The sequence below is a fragment of the Aquila chrysaetos genome, chromosome 5 (assembly GCF_900496995.4).
Source record: "Aquila chrysaetos chrysaetos chromosome 5, bAquChr1.4, whole genome shotgun sequence".
In the NCBI taxonomy this organism is placed as follows: Eukaryota; Metazoa; Chordata; class Aves; order Accipitriformes; family Accipitridae; genus Aquila; species Aquila chrysaetos.
Window position 1 is genome coordinate 56,020,921 of NC_044008.1, and position 20,591 is coordinate 56,041,511.

The 20,591-nt window shown below is 40.4% G+C and overlaps 1 long non-coding RNA gene across 1 annotated transcript; it reads right to left on the reverse strand.

The window, feature by feature from the left end:
* Nucleotides 1-6,594: 6,594 nt before the first annotated feature.
* LOC115340928 lies at nt 6,595-8,623 on the reverse strand. Its single transcript, XR_003923246.2, has 3 exons — nt 8,533-8,623; nt 8,317-8,438; nt 6,595-7,248 (listed from the first exon to the last, which is right to left on the reverse strand). It is a non-coding gene; the product is annotated as an uncharacterized LOC115340928 (long non-coding RNA).
* Between the last annotated feature and the right edge of the window lie 11,968 nt (nt 8,624-20,591).

Consider the following 20,591-nt stretch of genomic DNA (forward strand, 5'->3'; position numbering starts at 1 on the left):
GAATCAACCCCATTTGCATTAAATTTCTGAGGTGTTTACCTTCTCTTTTTTTTAACCAACTATTAGTTGCTTTTACATTTTCACTAATAATGGTCAATAATTACAGGGTTATTAACAATCATCTGGAATAAACAGATCTGATTATCTTCTCCAAGGTGCTCCAGCCATCTTTGGTTATTTTTAAACTTCCTGACTTAGATCATCTTGAGAAATTATTTTCTTTTTATTTCTCTGTGTGAATAGTAGAAAAGAACTCACTATCTCCAGGCCTCTACTCCTCCTGTTCATGATAATCTGTAAACTACACTCATAGTAAAGCAAAGTAGCAGAAAGAAAATAGATTCCATATCAGTAACTGGTATGAGCTAGACCTGAGAGATATGTGTTGTCCAGTTTTAGAGTCTACACAAGCACATAGTTTATAGATTGGAAAAAGTCTCAAAGCTTGTGATCTTTCAATTTCTTGAACATCAGGAAAAAAACATGATTTACAGATGCTTAAAGGAAAAACAAGACTAAATTTTTTAAATGGGAAATTACTTGTAAAACACTAGTGTCTAATTGGTGAAATAAAGAGTTCAGAATTGCTTTCTCTATTAGGTAACATTCCCAGCATAAAACAAAAATGTTATAAAAGTTTGTAAAATGCTCACATTAAAAATGGGTACACTATGTTCTTCAGCATTTTCTTCACATTGTCAGATAACCACTTAAATCTCTAAAATTTAAACATCTATCAGACCAAAATCTAAATCTAAAAAATCTAAATCTAAAAAATCTAAAAGAATCCAAAAAAAAAAACTAGTAGGAATATCTGGGATTAGAAGAACATCCCAAACATTGATAACATGGTATTCAGGGAATTTATTAGTTAGGTCTACAGCTGTTGGCCTGCTATTCAGCTGAGCTGTATATTGCTCATATACATTTCATGGCAGGAGCATTTCATTTTGATAAGTGGAAAGTCCATGAGAGTTTGGCCCAGACTGCACAAACGTAAAACAGAACTCCTCTGTGTTGGGCTGCATATTTCTGGATTCAGCTTAATTAATGTTGCTGACACAAATCCAAGTTTTCAGTGAATGTCCGTCAACCTCAGAGGAATTTCACCCAAGGACAAGAACAGAATCAAGGCAAACAGATATGGGTCAGCTTTAGGAAAGACCCATTATTTGTGCATGTGCCACTCTTCATCAGACAGAATATATTTAATAAAAGAAGGATATTTTTTTTCCATTCTGTTCAAACTGAAAGTCAATATTCTGATTGGCTTTAGTATGGCTAGGAGTTGGGTTTCTGTGATTTTAAGTTTTTTGTGTTATTTTCTTTTAATACTTTCTCTGCATCCTTGACTCCCTTTTTAACTTGTGGATGTTCTCCATGTTACTGTGACTGTTTAAGCCAGTCAGGCATTGCTCCCCCAGCTCTGCCCATCACAGCCATGAGATGCTCGGTCCTCACTCAAGCACAGCTCCTGTGGGCAAACGTGGCAGACCTGGGCCACGTCTGCCTAAAACATAGGTTAAGATGCCAAGCAAATTGAGCCTGACCTTTAGCACCCAGCTTCCCTGTCACCTCTATACACAGAGCACTCCATTACAGGAAGGTGACCCTTATATATATTTATATTCATAGATACACTCAGATGGCGTCACCACCATCAACAAAAAAAACAGTGTGCAGAAAAGCCATCTCCATTGTTTGTTCAAGGCAAAATTCTTGAACCTACAACAGGCGATAATTGATGGGATGAGAAATTTCCAAAAAAGCCACTTTTGCCAGTTTCACTTTATGTACAACGTCAGCCATTTTTGTTGTCATTGGAAAATTAATCCGGCTGCCTAAGCAAATCACCATGTTGCCTCATATGCAATCAAGGCCTACACATTTTTTATTGTACTCAATGACCCACGCTGGGGGGAGAGAACTTTCCAGAAGAAAAACTGACAGCTCACTTGGGGAAAGACTGAGTAAATAGATAGGATGTGCATGTTGCCTGAAGGTCAGCAAACTCAGGCTCCTGAATTAACTGCAGATGCAAATTCCAGCCTCAAAGCTCAGCTCTGACAGCTCCCCTCTGACTCCCAACCCAATTAAAATGTCCGAGCTGATTCACCTTCTGATAACCATCCCTTCAGCTCTCCTGAAGCAAAGAGCATGTCTCTTAATCCAAGTACAGATCCACCACCAGACATGTCCAGGTGATGTGCTGGGCATGCTTTTTACCCCAGAATGGGAACCATCCACAGGACTGGCGCTGTGGGAATCCAATTCTGCTTTGGGGCTATTAGGATTCTGGTACAAGGTATTAAGACCTTTGTGTTTGCAGGTGGTGCATCAGTGGTCGTTACTGTGAGCGGAAGGCTATTGGGCCATTATTAAGAAATAGTGACCTGCATTTCAAACAAACCCAACTAAGATTTTGCACCAGCTGTTTAATAATAGTTTGTCTAATAAAATATTCATATTATCATATATTTTCCATCTTAGAGGATGATCAGAATGTAATTTTAATATTTTCCCCCTACTAAAATAAAATTTTAATTAAGGCTAAAGATATATTGCCTACGGAAAGCTAAACTGTTTAAAATTATTAACTGCTTGAACACTTGTTGCTATACTACTAGCTGCCATAAAAGAAAAGAAATTAAGTACATGGGGGATTAACGCAATTTTGAAAGCTGCGTTCCCCTCCCTCCTCCTTTTAGATACGCCTAACTGAGCCATAACTATTTTTCTCCACTCAGCCAGACTCCAGCTTTGTGGCTTTTTTAATAACCTGGCTTTTCAAGCTTGTGCCCCCGAGAGCCTTTTCATTTCTGCCGCACTACCTACAAGCAAATTTCTTCCAGTTGCTCAACAGCCTAATGCCTCCCTTTCTTCGTTGTTGAAGCATTTCATTGCAGTTTCATTGACGGGGAGGTGTTCTGTTACAGTGGAATCAATAGCTCAGGGCTTCCCAGCACACCGATTAGCTTGTCAGTCAGAGCCTGGGGGAGGTAGTGTAAATCCCAGAATACCAGGGGCCACCAGTTTGAAAAGTAAGGAATGCAAGGAGCCCACATGGGTTTTTCTACCACCTGTTGCTCTGCAACATGTGCAAAGTGTATTAACTTCTTTGCTGCTACATGCCTGAAAGGTCAACTGTGATAGAAGCTTTAAGCTTTTGGAATATTTTAATTCATTACAGGAATCAACTTTTACTGATTTGCGACAAAGAGCGCCTTACAAAAGGCATGTTTTTCAGTGGTTGGGCTTTTTGTTGGGGTTTTTCGGTAGGTTTGCATTTGGCAACATGTTGGTTCCTCTTTCAGCTTTTTTTTTTTTTTTCTTTAAATCAGTACCTCATCTGCTTTTTTATTATGTAGGAATAGAAACTGGTTTCTATAGCAAATGTGGTTCCTTCCTCTGCCCTTCCTTCCACCACAAAAATAGTATCCATTCAGATGATCCAGGCTGTCACAAGGGGGATATTTCTTCTTTCACCAGTTTAGATTTGAGGAGGATGAAATTATGAAATATGAAGTTGGAAAACTTCTGCTGTACATATGCTCCTGGTGCACAATGCCTGAGCGGCAGCGTCTGTGCTCCCCCTGCCCTGCCATCCCAGGGGAGAGCAGAGTGGCTCCAGCTCCTTCCACCCTTTTTAGGGACTTCTGCTATTGACTGGGAAAAATTAAAAAAGCTCAAAATTGCTCTCCACTGCACATGCAATGGGCCATCAAGCAACCTGAAGCTAACTCCCCTTCAGCTACCTCTCTTGGATCCCTCTGTTAGATAAAACTGTCCTAATGGCTAGTCAAGGTAATACAGAGGTATATTGTCAGCACTCGTGGTCTGAAGTGGTGAGTGAGCAATACATCTCTGGATCAGCCTCTAGGTCATTAAACCCTGTCTCTAAGCGCTCAAATTCTAAGAAAATATATGTAACCGAAACTCCTCCAAAGACAGCCATTAAAAACAGAGGCAGAGGCCCTTTGAGCCAACCTAACGAAACCTTATTACAGACATTTATTATCCAAAAACCACGTCACACGTGACCACAAAAGGAAATTCTGTGCTTAGAGCATAAAAGTCTGTGCTTTGGAAAGGTTTTGCTGTCACCACTTTTGGGTTTGCTCACAAAACCTCTACAAACTCACCACAAACCACAAAGTAAACCTGAACGGTGCAAATTGTGCTTATTAATATAATTCCACAAAATTAACTCAATAGAGGTTTTTTTTATTAATTTTGTTTTAAAAGAATGGCACTGGGATTTTCTAACTAATAGCATAAACAACAGCTGGAAGCTCTGGGCTGTCCAAGTGGATTCCAAAGTTTGCATTGAAAATATTAATCTTTTCAATGGAGAATAATCTTAGACTCATGTCTTTCCAAATGCCAGGAATAAAAAAAGTTTACATTAATTTAAAGACCCTTAGTGAAATGCCCTCTGCTTTAGAGTGAAGAAGGAATCCAAGCTGATCTGCTAACTTTTTTCCTTTCAGCAGCAAGTGTAAGATTGCTTTAATTTTAAAATATAAATATGCATCTTGTTCTTTTAAGCATGCTGCTCCAGCTATTTAGTTGCTTAAGCAACACACCAGAAGGATGCAACCAAACTTTTTGTGATACTGTAGAACACATATCTTTTATATCACCTGGTATTTAATAATCCTGAGAATGTCCATAACATCTTTTTTTTCCCCCTCTTCCCCTCCACCCACTACTAGTGCTGTTAATTCAGCAAAATTAGTAGTCTTGTGTTGTCAGAACAAATCACTCCCACTCAGTTATGAATGTGGTTACTCAGCAAGACTGCATGTTCAGAATTTAGAGGATGTTTTTTCTCTCTGTTTCCATCTTTCACTTCTTTTCCTCCCCCGGTATGCATTGTAGTTGTGAACATCTGATATGGGTAAAATTGCACTGGGTGATTACTTGAATTCAACCTTTGACTGCAGAAAAATACTCTATGTCTTGACACTTCTTTCACCAAAAATGCTGCCTCGTGTTGAATCAAAGCACTTGCAATAAAAGCATGCTATCATATATCATTTCCCCCATTTTAACCAGTAAGTGTAATTAATTATGTCTTTACCTTGCACCTTATAGACAGTTACCTCAGGCATCCGAAAACAGGTCTGCTACTTGTAACCACTTGAAGCTTCTGTCATCAGAAGGGGATTACCCTATATTACCTATTACACACACACATGTGCGTAAACACACACACACACTATACTCCAAAAAGGAATGTGAGACCGCCCAGCCACAAGCTATCGATGCCAGGGTGGGCCTGGGGAGCAGCAAACCCACAGGCAACGCAGGACCCATCCAGCGCAGCATGGCCTGAAGTTTGCACTGACCAACAGATTTGCCCTGCAGAGACCATATTTCAGTGCAATTAAAGGTCTCTTGTTAGCCATAGGCTGGAAAAGAGGTAACTATACATAGTGAGTATGTATATGTATACATTCACTTTTGTACTGTTAATGCCCTGGGTTTAGTAAAAGTGAATAGACCAGTAAACACTTTCACAGACTGTTTGGGAAAACATATCCGAACTAGGAAAATAAAAAGAGAAAGAGAAAGAGGTCATTCATAGGTAAAGTGGTATTGCCTTTCAGACATATTATTTTTTCAAATTATCACTATTTATAAAACTCATGAATTAATTCATGAACAAAAGCTATAAAATATTCATGAGCTTTCTATAGACGTGGAAGTTTTGGCTAAACATGAAAATACACGTGCAGAATATACACACACAAACAAAAACATGTATACAAAGAGATATAAATGTCACTCCCACCCAGCTGAGAAACCTACTAGTTGGACCCACAGACACATATATTCTTTTATGGTAAATTGGAATAGACTCTAAGGGCGTGATGTCCAAATGATTATGTGTGTGGGCATCCAAACACATTTTTAACACAAAATACTTCTGTACATCAAATTGTTTGCTAACATGGTAGTATCCTATCTCATGCCCATTCTCTCTGTCCCTTCACCTATAGTTTTCTCTAGCACTGTGCATACAACGTGCACCGAAAAACTTTCCTCTGTTAATCGGTGCTGCATAAGCTAGGTTATACATTTCATATCCAAATCAACACCTACAGCCATCATGACTTCATGTGTTTGGATTCTGTCCTAACTGGCAGTAAAAGCTGTCATTAGGAGCAGGAAACAGTATGAAAGACCTTTCACGGCCTCTTTCAGCATGCAATGTCATCTGTTACCATGGGTTGTATAGTACTGATGGCTATAAATGCCACTATGAATGATGCAATCTCATATGTGATGATGAACTTGAAAAAACCTTTGTTGAATTTGTGCTTAAGGTGCTCATATTCCGGTTATTCATGAGCATCCAAAATGTTGATCACCAGCCGGGTGTTTCAGCAACCCCAGTGGCAATGCTACAAAACTCACGCACAGCCTTTCCTGTAAAAGATGGCACAAATAAACTCACTTTATAGATTCCATGAGAGTTATTTGTCAGGCATGTCAGCTGCGTCTCATTTCCCTAAATTTCATAACCTTTCCTGGTGGAAAGGTTTAGAAATAAAATTTGCAGTTTCCCTTTCCTTTTTTTTAATGACAGCATTTCTCTGTGCAGTCCTCCTGCAATCATTTTGTTCAGATGTATCTATAAATACATTTTGGATATCCAATTGCTCCTATATGTAAACTAGCTTATCTATGAGGTGTAAAGCAATTTATTTCCCAAGTTGTAGGTGTGAGGCAAAGAATTGGGTGAACCCCAAAGCAAGGGATGTGGAAGGCTAGCCAGTGCTCTGCAAGGTTCAAAGGGATGTTGTGGGCAAGTCCCCATCGCTGACTGCCAATGGCTCTCCATCACAAGCAGCTGCAACGTTTCCTACCGCAGCCACGGGCCGCTCTTAGGAAGCAGCTGCCAATCATGTTGTATTGTGCGGTGATTTTCTGCTGTGACAAAATATCCCCACCATAGGCTATGATGAACTCATCAAATGTATTCTTTCCTGTAAATTAATGGAACCTGAACCTCAGTCTCCAAAGGCAAAGAGGTCAAGTTTTAACCCACGAGAAACTAAACTTCAACAGCATTGAATTTGCTTTGTTCAGAATTAGATTTTGCGACTCTGAGTTGTTAGTTGTCTTGTTGGTCCTCTTCAGGGCTGGTCCACCAACCTGGATGAGCACTGTTGGGGCCTTCCATGAAGGAGCAAAGTCATCTGGTGGTTGAAATCTTCGTTATACCTCTGAGTCTTCTTCCTGGAGGAGAGACTTGTAAATTTAGTTGCCAGTCCTGAAAGATTTTGAAGTAAAAAGCACCAAAACAGTAATTAAGAAAATTGGAAATGAGTCACCATTGCCAGAAACATAGACATGGCTAACAAAGCTTAACTCTGCTGCAGAGAACACAAAGAGCATTTAGCTAACAAACACTAAAGAAAGCAAGAGCTCAGGAACTTTGTGCTACCTGACATGCTACACCATGAAGTTAAGGAGGATTGCTATAGTCCATAAGGTCCAGAGTCAAACCAGACCTTCAGCACTGACTTTGGAGCTTCCTGGTCCTAACAACTGTTAGCCAGAAGAAAATCCTTTATGAGAGAGTCTAATATTGTGATAAATATAGAACTTTATCATCTCATTTTACTTTGTGCACATCATATGGGATATAAGTAGATAAGAAACTGCACTAAAGCAATTTCCAAATATCCTTTATTTTTTCTAACAGGAATCACTGACAGTGTGTAACAATTTATCAACATTAACTACATATACAATAGTAATAGACAGATGATTTGGAATAGCAGAGTAACAATTGAATATATGGGAATTTGTAAGAAAGAAAATTGGGACATATGGAAAAGAAAACCTAGGAAAGGAATAAGGTAAAAAGATGAAATGTAAAGTGATAAGCTGCATGAGACAGATGTACCATATTAATCAATGTTGAAGTAAGCACTAAAAAATGGAGAGGCGAGGGGGCTACCGAGATGCAAGTAGCCATTCCCGTGACCCACCAGCCCAGGGCACATAGCTAGCCCTGGGGAGGATTTCCAAGCTAAGGGATCATACCACACTCGTGGCACCCAGGACCTTCACCCATGCTGGTGACTTGGAATAGCTGGCTATGATTTCAGTCAAACATGAAAGTCTCAAGTCTGCACACAACCTAGACAAGCACATCTTCACCTGTTCCTAGGTGCTAAATATAACAGCACAGTGTATAGAGCCTTTATACTGTTTAAGCTACATCTTGGCTCTAAGTTACCTAACCTTAGAAATACCCCATTCTTTTCACTTCTTAACCAAAAAAGCAAAGGTACTTACCTTCCTTCTTCTTTCTCCATGTACGAAGAGATCATGAAAAAGGCAGGTCCACAGGAATTTCTTAAATGGCACTGAATATGCTTGCCCAGAAAGACAAGAGATTTCACTGTCAAAACCTGGGGCTATACAGAGAAAAATAATAAAAAGATTAGGGAGAGGAGTTTTTCAGGTCTAGAACCAGAGCCTTGTAACAAGGATAGCCCCTTTTGTTCTCACCTCTTTTAACTTTCTTTTTGCCTCGTAACAGTTGCCCGGTGGTTATGAAGAGCTTCAGTCCTGCATTTCAACTAAGGGGCCCTTCTTTATTCTCTCAGAAGAGGGCTGTCTCAAGAGCACCATGCTAAAGTGCTAAGTTATCATCAGGCTGGGGCTTTCGTGCAACTGTTTGTGTGTGTGTGAAACAAGCTCTCAACATGTTAGTAAGAAGCCTTTAACCCAGATTACGCCACCTCTCTTTCTATAGTGTTCTTTTAGGGCAGAGTGTGAAAGGTCACCCTCTCAGGCTGGATAGCAGTACTCAACCAATTACAGTGCACCAGTGTTTCCACAAAAGAGAGTTTCGAGCCCACAGCTACAAAAGATTTTACGTGTCTGATTTTCAAAAACACAATTACAAAAGGAGGAGGCTCATTTATGTCTATTTTGGGGGCCTGAATGATTTTTTTGTTTAAAAAAAAAAAATCAATTCTGCTTCTCCAAAGAGGTCTGAAAAATGTGGTCAGCCCAGTACCTATGCTATTTAAAGAGCAAAACCTCTAATCCCTCAGGTTCAAGTAGGTGTGATTCAGGAGTCCTGTAGCTGCCAGAATAATAGGATGGGTTATCTGAGTATATGAGTAGGCTGGCTTTATGAAAACAATATTTACGGCAAGTGGTATAATGACTTTGAATTACACCTTGCATTTGCCTTGTCCCATTCCTGACACATTGAAAATTGTGTATTTCTTTTGCACGGATACATTTTCAGACCTAATTCACCTACTAAAGTTTCATCATTACCCTAAATGTAAGTTCTTCAGAAGTATGCATGAGAATGAGCCAGCAGCCCATGGCCTTCTGCAGTGAAGTTAAGCTGAAGTCAATGCAATGACATCCGTGTGGCTCATTGTGTATACCAATAGGGAGCTCACTGTAAATGTGGTTAGAGTAATCCTTCCCTGAACATTAGCCATCTTAGAAGTCCTAACACAGATAGTTCTCCATTTAATCTGGAGACCCAGTGTCTTCCTTTACTCTGTGTAGCTAAAGGTCTCTCGTTAGTTAGCAAAAAAAAACCTCAAATGCTTTTAGATTTTGTGGCTGAGTATTCAAAAGACAGAGGATTTAGGCCATCAGCTCTTCCTAGTTAGTTCTCAGGGAACGTTCCATGCTTTCAGCCTAATTGTTAAATAACATTACAATGAATATTTCAAAGCTATCTAGGAGTGTTGAGCACCTGCTGCAATTAAATCAAATAGGCATCCTGGAAAATCTCAACCTGGAAGTCTCAGTATTTCTAGTAAGTCCATCGCAGTAACACCTCAGTGTCTGTGTTTAGAAGTTTTTGTTTTTCTCTCTAAGAAAGAAGTATGTTTTCTATTCTCTTTCTTCTGGACCCCGGAAAACCTGTTAAAAGCACAGAAATTGAGTGTGTTTTGTAAAGGAAGGTAACAACTGGAGGAATTGAATAAAGCATGATATTAGAATTGCCAGTAAAATATTCCTGGGATCACAAGCTGTGGATGAATTGCTACAATAGCATGTATCTGAAAAATTAGGACAGGAAAAGAAATTTTTATTGTAGTTCATGTAGAAGACCTACAAAGTCAAGAAAATGAAAGACTGGTGCTATTTATGTCAGGGCAGGAAACAAAGTCCATGGGATTCCTGAGAAGCTCCATGGAGATAAGAGCCACCCATGCTACAAACTCCTTTAGTGATTCTGGGAAAACTGGTTAAAATTCCAGTACCTTGTTGTATGTATCTGCAAAATGATTACTGATGTAATTCTCAAATGTGTTGTGAGATTTACTTGCCAAGTTTGGGGGATTCTTGAAAGAGAAGAGCCAAGTGAAGTTTCACACCATCTCACAGAAGATATATGCAAGATTTTATATAAGCCTACCTACATGCTCCTATATGGATTCCCCAAAAGATAAAATAAAACAGTACTCGCTGCACATTTCCAGCAATTGTCCCATGCCTTTTTCTCCTCTTCCTCCATTCAATGAACTGTTAAAAGGCCAAGAAGAACTGTTGTGCAGATGATACGAAACTAAAGAATTTGTGGTAGGTGTTACACATTTTGGTACCATCTGTGCTATCTAATCCCAGCCAAAACAATCTCCTGTTCCTATGTAACTCTGAATCTCACTGGAAAAGGGGGGGAGTAGTGTGACTGGCTCAAACCTTCCTGTGTAGGAGTATTATTATCAGTGTTTGCAAATTTTTTCCCTCTTTATAACTACCATAACTCTTCTTTAAAACCCCTCATCTGGCTGCTGGCCTACTACAGAGACTGAGCTCTCTACAGAAAAATGGCTCATGTTGGTTGGTTCACTTCTGGTGTGTTGGAGGAAATCTTCGCCCAAAAGAAAATCGGCAACTCGCACAAAAAGGTCTTGTTTCATTTCCTTACTTTCTCACATTGCCCTGCAGTGTTCTTCACCCTGCTTTGGGTCAGGAACACAGACACCATCCTGATGACACATTTTGTAGCACAGCTCAAGACAAGTATTTCCTGGAAATCATTCTGGATTGAAACCACTTGTGGTAGATGTTTCCAGACACTGATGCCACTGCAGCTTCTCATAAGACCTGAAATTAGTTTGGGGGTTGTTTGAGACTTTATTTTGTTTTTAGATTCAATCCATGCTCTGATCTGCTCTCAGGGAGCTTGCTCTTCCCTAAAAGTTTATGGGAAAACCTGTTTGTGCAAGGGGTTCACACATGTACACACATTAGTCATCTTATATGTGACATACATACGATGCTGTCAGCACTGTCAAACATAATAAAAGTAGGGCTAAAACACTTAGCCACATATTGATCTGCTTCTGTATCTCCTGTAGTATACTTAGTGTAATAAGGTCTTTCTACAGAGCTCTAATGTGGGGAACAGCATGCTTCCTGGAACTGTTTGCTTTGGAAACAATAGAGGAAGCATCTGATCTCAAACTTGCCCATTGTTCTGCTATTCTGCTGTTGCCATATAATCCTTGGGAACCTGTGGCCTTCATAAGAAACACAAAGGAGAATCTGATTAGGCTAGCCATTACTCTTCACAAGGCTGGTTTGTCTTGGAGATATTTTTCTATGGGAGAAATATTTGAAAGGGCCATGCTAATAGGGGGCAGAGAAAGAAGTGATAGAATTAAGAAATTAAAAATCCACTCAGTCATGAAGTCCATCTCCTGCCCGGTGCAAAATGATGCCATATGCCTCATTTTGTAGTGCTGTGGCAACTCCTAGCAATGGAGGTTTCCACAGCGTTCCATCATAGATAGACAGGGAATAACCCTCTTTCCCAAAAGTCTATTTTTTTTGTTGTCAATATGTATTTCAATTTTAGTCCAACACACCTGTTTACACTGAAAGCCTGCGCAAAAAATTCTGTGTAATTTCATTCCTCTACTGATTAAAAAAAAGAAATGTTACTGAAAGAGGGGAACTCTTGCAAATTACATAAACTTGATTACTGTAATTGTCAAGACAGACAAAGTTTGCCCTGTATTGAAGCAATAGATGTAGCACTATAGTCTTTCATTGTGCTTCTGAGCAACGCTTTTTTGTATTTTATTGCCCTTGGAAGATGACGTCTGCAAACTGATCTTTTTCACAAATAAGCAGCATGTTTGAGACACAGACGAATATACAGAAACAGTACCAAAAGGCTGACCTCCAGTGTCTGTTTACTAATTACTTACCTTCAACCTACCCTTTTCCCTATAGGTTTTTTTTTGTCTCTGCACTTCCCACATTACCTGGATCAGATAAATGCATGCTCTGTTTAATCTTATTAAAGCAAAATCCACTCAACTATCTTATAGTTAAGTACAAAATCTTAACTCCAGAACATTGGTTTTGCCCAGGGATATGGAGGAGATAGAAGTGCTTATTCAAGGATAGATTGGTCTCATTGAGACATGTGGTCAACCTGCTAATAAGTTTGTACAAGGTGAGACTGTACAGCCCAGTTTCAAGGGAAAAGTTACTGGGGTTTTTACTTTTTTTCTTTTTTTAAGTTAACCACGCATTTTGCAGGAGCAGAGGTATTTATTGCCCTACTTTGATTTTTTTTTCTCTCTTCAGTGAGTCACAGGAAATATCTGTTTTTTCACCACATCCATCTTTTCAAAAAAGAGGTGGAAAAGATAGACATATACTGTTAATCAAGGATTTAAAAAATTATCTCTCCTTTGGTTCATTCATCAGTAATCCTGTGTATAATAAAAGTGGATCAGGTACCTTTAACAAAATGGTGTTTCTAAATTACCCCTGGGTAATTCAGAATGGTAAGTATTTTAATCTCTACAATCCCTAGTATGTATCTATTTATTTTCACTGGCTTTTGGCACCCAGCTGGCAAAAATCCAGTCCCCACAGCAAGAGAACTATCAGAAACAATAGGAACTTCAGAGAGGAACACAGACAGTGAAAGAATGATCAAATTAACAATTTTTTTTAATTTGGTTTCTGCTGGCATCTAGCTGGCACAGACACACACATACAGATACACACACAGACCAAGTAATACAAGGCAAGAAAAAGCAAGTGGAGAGGAAAAGGGAGTGAAACTGGAACACAATACATGTGGAGAAACCCCAATAGACCCACTACATTTTATTCAAGTTTTCTTGTTTTCCCAAGCCTCTCTAACTGGCATTATTCCACTGCAGAGAAGCACAGAAGACAAGAAAAGCTGAATGAGAGCAGCACTGCCCTGATTCCAACAGGCATTCTGTGTGTTTAAAAGTCACTTTGCCATCCTTTGCCAAGCAGCGTGTACATGTCTGTGTGAGCGAGTTCATAAGTTTCCAACATCAGGGACATCAATGACTGTATTTATTAGCTTGTTTACAAATCTCAAGAAATCTTTCAAAATCTTATACTGTGTTCACAAAGCTTGCCAAGTCAAGTCCCCAAAACTTCACAAATAATGTTTTAATGGTATAGATAATGCAGTTATTCAATTAGTAGAGGATATCAAACCAGTAGGATTTGCAGACAGATTGGAGAGTCACATGAAATACAAAATTATCTTGGTTAATTGGAGGAATGGTCTTAAATAAACCAACACGTAGTTCAAGAGGGGCTAATGTAAAGTGCCACATCCTGTAGAAAAGACAGATAACATTTCTGTGGAAGATGATCTAGGAGATACCATTAGTGACAGATTAAACTTGAATCAACCGTGTTAGGATATTAGAGGTGAAAAAAAGGAAAATGTCCTACTGTAATGATGTAGAGCATCTGATGCTTCCCAGCATCAGGTACCAGCTGGAGGACTGGGGTTTACCTTTGGTACTGTAATCCAACAAAGGTTTGCACCAAATAGAAAGGGTCCCTTTTCCACCAGTGTGGAAATATTGAGGACTTAAATTTGCTCAGTCTCAATAGGAGAAGGAAACGAATGGTAGCAGCCCCCAAAAATATAAAACTAGAAGTAAAGGTGAAAAGAATAAACTATTTTGCATGTCCACTCAGGCTAACAAGATTTGGGGTAGATATCAAGAAACATTTAAGGAAATTGAATATAGTTGAGTGCTAGAACAGACCACTTAGGGACCTGTGGCACTAGAGGTTGTTAAGAAAAAGAAGCACCGGTAAGCTTTGTCCAGACCATTGCTTACTTCCTAGCGTAGAAAAGGACTAGATAAGCTCCTGAGGTGCTTTAGTGGCTCACTCCTGATGGTTCCATGACAAAATTTAGGAAATGTCAAAGTTACTGGTGTCCATTCCTCATTGTCCTCCACAAAGCATGACCTCCAGCTGGGAGGAATTAAGCAGCAAGAAAATTATCTCTGCTCTCAGTTCTGGCACCACAGCAGCTCTCAGAAAAGAGGAGGAGTAAGTTTCAGCAGAAGTCCAGCTCAGTCCCTCCTATCCCAGACACGAAAAGGCTCATGCTCTTCTGGTCATAGTACATACACAATCTGGTTATACATACAAGAGCTGGCACATATTCAGCGCATGCACTATTTGGAAACTTGGCTACCGAACTCTAGCAAGTTTCTGCTGTCCATGCATGAACTGGCTTTTTTTTTTTTTTTTTCCTCAGAATCTTAGAAACTGGATGAAAAGTGGGGCAAATTTTCTATAAGGCAGCAAATTGCACAGAGCGCGCCATCCTGCCAAGTTTCATTCCAGTCCTCCAAAGATGGAAACACTAAATCTTTTCCATTAAACTGGTCTAAAATGCATGAGCAGAACAACAAGTTTTTCTGTAACTTGCCTGAACAATTTAACTCTAAAGAATTTTTGAGGAGAAAAGTGCTAATTTCCATGCCAGAAATGCAAAATTTCAACCAAAATATCTGAAATTTGGGTAAGTTAGAATGGAAAACTGAAAAAAAGATCCTGCCAAAAGTTAGTGCCACACAATAATTAGAAGGAATAATGTAGCATAAGACTGAAAAGAACTTCCAAGGTCAGTTAACCCAGCTCTCCACTATGCAACTACATTGGGTAATCCCATTTATAAATGCATTGAACTCCAAGTTAAAACTAGTTTCATTATTTGCCTTAACTGCACCTATTAGAAGGCTATTCAAGAGTGTCAGTCCTCCACTGACTAGAAATCTTCTTCTAATTTCTAACTTAGATTTATTCGCCATCAGTTTATCCCATTTGTTTGTGTGCCAGCACTGTTTACTAATTTAAATAACTCTTTTTTCTCACTTCTTTACTTCTCTGATGTATTTATAAGGAGAATCATACCCCACATTCAGCAGTACTTCTTGTCCTGCTTATGATATGTAACTCACACGGTGTTTGATGTCTGCTTTGTACCCTAAGGAATCAAAGATGCCTAAATTCACGTGTGTATCAGTTCAGGTGGACCCAGTGCAGACTGAATACAAAGTGACAGACCTACAGAAAAAACCTTTCATATAGGCAAGTTATTTCAAAACTGACCTGCGCAGACCATTTTTCTGAAGGTTCAAGTATTGGCCATTGCACCTGGCTGAGTTTCGTGTGATCTTACCATTTTCCTGTTCTTACAACAGTGCTGACACTTTGTGATGACAGAACTGCTTTTAGTTCTGGCTCTTAAAGAGACAAAAGGTGAGTCCTTTAGCAAACAGCTTCTGGAAGCAGGAAAAGGACATCAGGAGCTTATCATAAACCTCATTAAAAGCTGTTCTGCTCTGTAGGACTATGGGGAGAGAATTCTGTATGAGAGAAAACAGACAGAAGGGAGCAAATGGGTATGAGCTCTATCACTGTGCAGTCCAGTCAGGATAGATGCTACCACACTCCGTTACAGATAACAGGGGCTCTTTATAGCACAGATGAGAACAATCCTTGAAACACAAAGAAGAAAGCGTTCAAAGAGACTGCATTTCTTGGAGTACCGAATCCAAACTCCAGCTAAGAGCAAAAGAAGAGCCTGGGGAATCTGGGGACTTTGCAATGATAGTTTAATTAGACTAGCCTTATCTGTACAACAAATGTGGCAGCTCTCTGAAAAACTCTGCTTTTTGCTCCTCACTTAAAACTCTATCACTTTCCCCAGCACTGCAATAGCCTTTTGCCTAGTAACAGGCACACTGCCTACAAGTCAGACAACATCTATGCACTTAAACTTGAAGCATTCACCTCTAAATGTGCAGCATTTTTAGTGTAAAAACAGAAAATGTTCTGTGAGTTAGCCACTGAATAAAGGGATTCTTTCCAAAAATGCTTAGGAAGAGCTCTATTTAGCACAAGTATTTATAGCATATTATTTTACATATTTTGTACCTATCTGACTGGACTTTCTTTTAAAAAATGTCTTATCACTATTAGTCTAAATAAAATCTCTCAGATGACTTCCCAACATCTCTATTTCATCATCCAACTGCGTGCTCTTATCTGGATATTTAAATGTTTGTTTAAAATTATTAAGATTTCTCTGTAAAGTTTCCAGGGAAAAAAATAGAAAACTCTTAACTCCACTTTCTCATAGCATAAGAACAAGGGGAGAATCAGTAAGACTGGAAGTAGCAGATGTAGAATTAATTAAAAGAAATATTTTTTATTCAAATAGTTTGATAATTTTACCTTCAAAGGAGATTGCTAAGGACCAACACTTAAAAATATCACATAGGAGTAGGCATCCTCCAGGGATCCATGGGAAGAATGAATATGTACTGATCTACCCACAACTAGGAAGGGATGTCAGCCTTAGAAGAAAAAGCCACATATCTCTGTTTAAACTGGACAGCTGAATGGTAGATGCCAACACTAAGTCAGACTACAAGAAACGAGCTGCTTTAATGAAAATGATATAGAAGTCCTGCCAGGAAACCTGTACCGATGTACCCAGGAACGCCCTTTAACCACAGACTCGGTGCTACCATGCAGGGACCCAGCAGCCCCTCCGATCCTTCCAAATTCGCCATCCTTCCTTGCTAAGACCCACCAAAGGTTAGATCTGTAGCACCAGTGGGGTTTTTTGCCTCGAGTGTACTTTGCAGCCCTGTGAAATGTATAAGATCTGTATGTCACTGGGCTCCATGGGTCTCTCTTCTCCTGGAGAGTTTACAAACTCCAACACACGTTTCATTCACAAGACTTGTAGGCTTTATATAGTCTGTATATTGAAGTCTTCAAGAGGTTTCCCTAACTACATAGCTACTATTTAGCTGTAGACTCTTAATTCCAAGGCATGAAATTCAGATTTCTTTACCCAGTATAGGATTTTCTTAACTCTTAACACACTGTGATGAATGACTTCAGCCTTAACAGAGGCAGCTCTAGAGATATCAAAGGTGGCAGAATCAGTTACCTTTGAAACATCTTAGTTGAACCTGTATGACAGATGATGCTTTAGAAGTTAAAAAGTTTAGATACTTTTGGCAAAGGTAAGAATGCTTTATTTTCCAGATTATCATTTGGAAAGGGGAGAGAGATCGCTCTCAAGTTTGCCCATCTTTTCTTGAAGGGGAAGAAGGGACCAGGGTCAGAAACTTCCCTTCTGGCCACCGACAAAACAGAAAATCCAGGAAGATCAGATGCGCTTTGATTCAGCAGAAATTATTTGGGGGAAAGCAGGAGGGAAATGGCAGGTCCAGGGTGGACAAGAATAATATGCTACACACAAAGTTAAGAGAGGCTAACACTCTGGCTCGTAAGTAATAGCTTCTTAATGCTGCATGTCCTGTGCATCTGGAGGTGGGAGCAGTCCCAGAAACGCTTCGCACTGCACAGACTGACACACTTTTACAGGACAAGGCATGAAAGCCAGCCAGCGGGTGGGAAAGGCCGGCGGCACCCACCCTTTTTGGAGCCCAGGTGAAAGACGCCTGCCAAGGTCAGGCATTCAGTCACCAGGTGGTGTATTTAATTTAAAAGGAGTGTTAACCTTGTTTACACAAAATAACACCAATATGCAGAGAAGCAGTAAATCCATTGTCGTTAAACAGCGGGGAGGCTGGGCTGCGCTGGCAGCCTGCCCGCCGTGAACTCGGCTGGCACCCGCCGAACGCCGGCATGGCAGGCCACAGAGCCCAGGCCTGTGAACGCTGGCAGCCTCGGCAGAAAATGCTTTGCGGTATGCCCTTTCTACCCTCCAGTTGACTCTTTACATTCTTGTCAAATATATTTAGAACAAGAGGTGTCCACTTGAAGGGAAACATTTGTTAATCACTTAAATGCAGGAGTCTGGCAGCGCTCCAAGTTTACATTTATAAATATGTAGTATCTGTTTCCAGCTAAACAAGGAACTCCTGACCCCCCTCACCCGCAATCCAGCAAATATATATACATATACAGGAGGGGAACTTGCAAGGGGTTGGCAGGGGGGAACTGGAAATGATGAACAGAACCAGCCTGGCCGAGGCAGGACCAGTCCACCCCCCCCAACCCCCCCGCCATCAATTTGTTCTCCGCCTTTGTCTGCAAGTGATGTAGATAACAGCGCAGAAAGAGGATGATGTATCTTTAAGTAATGAACAGATTAAAGTTAAATTCCTGTTGACCGAGACAGTTGTGTTGACATTCCTGTTGTTTACAGGCAGCTGTCTCTACTAATGACACTTTGATAACTGGAGTGAGGCTGCTGTTGGGCAGGGGGATGGGGGCAGGCAGAGTCAGCCGGGTTAAAGAATGCTCTGTTTAAAACCCGGTCATCCAATTAAACATTAAAGCTGGATCAGAGATCGTCGGCAGCGGTGCTATCCGGGAAGGGAAAATTCTGGGCTTCTTTTTTAACTTATGCTCAGATTATGCGGCTTAGAGGTCAGCCTGCCCCAGTTTGCTAGAGGATGCGCAAGATTCCAAGAGTACTTAAAAAAAGCCAGAAAGCAGTAAACTCTGTCAAGGCATACATGCGCTGCCATGACACGGGCAAGCACACACACAGTCACCGGCGGCTGGTTGGGACTGGGGTCACGTAGAGGTCCTGCGGGACATCCTCCCTCTCCCGCAGCTTTTCAAACAGGCAGCAAGAGGAAGGAGAGAGCTACGAGCATCCCACCACGGCATCACGATTCCCGTGATCTTCTGCCATCTTCTCCACATCGCTCTGAAATAAGTTGCTTTGCAGGGCACGGTCTGCTGCTGGAGTTTTGTTTACCGCTTGCTCTTAAATTAATATGTTTACCATTAACAGCTCCCCTATTTGGCTGTGGGCTTCTCACCAGCAAGGGATAAACTGAAATCCTGAAGCCAATTCCTGAAGCCCTTGCTCAGGTCAAATTCCCAAGGGGAACCCATAAAGCCCAAGATCTACCAGGTGATAAACTTTAGATGTGTAAATAGTCTACTAGATTTCCTCCTCTGGTGAAAATTAATCAGATGCTTAAGCACTCTACCAAATCAATGCCCAAAGAAGATAGCACAGCCCATCACCCCGGGTCAGACGTCATCCCCGACTGCCTTTTCGTATCAGCAAAGTTTTGTCCTACTCAGACCTAGAAAGTAGCTCTTCAGATGCTGAAGGCACCTGGCATTATGTCACTGCCTCAAAGTTTCCAGCACTCCAGAGGACCGCTTAAAATGCAGATGCTTCTTTCCCATCTTTTTGTTAATGAAGCCTAAATTTAAGACCTTTAAAACAATGTGATAATGCCTCTTTAACTCCAAATCAAACGCCACATGCTCATTAACTATGGGCATTCATAGAAATCAATGGATTTCTTTTTGAATTTATGAAGTCACTTTAATGGACTTCAAACTCCAAATAAAAGTACCAAAAAGGCAGCATTTCCTTCCATCACTAAAAATGTCACTGCTTCTGTAGTGGAAGCACATTTCACGCAGCAAGAATGTTTACAGTAAACACAAGTTCATTTAAATCAGTATCAGTTAGAGGGAATGTACCTTGCTAAGAAATCTTGGCTCCTTTTATTGAGCCAGACAATTAGAAATTGAATCTTTCTAAAGTTAAGAGCATCAGTTGGTTTGACTTTCTTTCATAAAACATGTCATTAGGAATGGGAGGAGTGTAGCTGTGTTGCACGTACAATTTGAAATCTTTGGCAGACGGAAATACACATGTATTTCAGGTAAACTCGCAACATGCATGCAAAAAAAGCCCAAATCTCCTAACAGCACAGATAATCACCACTGATCTCCAGAAATAAAAGTCTTGTTTAAAAGCGTCATCTGCGCACATGCCTAACTTAAGCTTAATCCATTCCAAACAGCAGCGTGGTGGCCATGCGCAAGTCAGGTTGTAACCACATTCAGTTTTACCAGACGAGCAGGGTTACATCAGCCCAATTTCCACTGGGAGAGTCTCCAAGTAAAACCTGGAGCTGCTACAAGAAATCACACTGGGACTGAGGCAGTAGCTCCCGTCCTCCCCCGAGACTCTGTGTTGTACCAGTGCCTCCGTGTTTCTGATAAGACGCCGGACCCAAGCTCTGACTTATGGCCACTTAAAGATACTATAGCACTTTTCACTCACAGGAACAAGAGTGTCAGAACCGGTGCTTTGGCTGCAGTCCAACTTGGTAATTACTTTCTGCATTTCTAAACATTGCCGGCGTAGACGCAGGCAGAGGTTATTTTCTACTATTGAGTAACACCAAGTCACAAAGAACGGCCAGAAGAGCTGGCTGCATTTCAGTGGGAGTGGGAGAGATCTC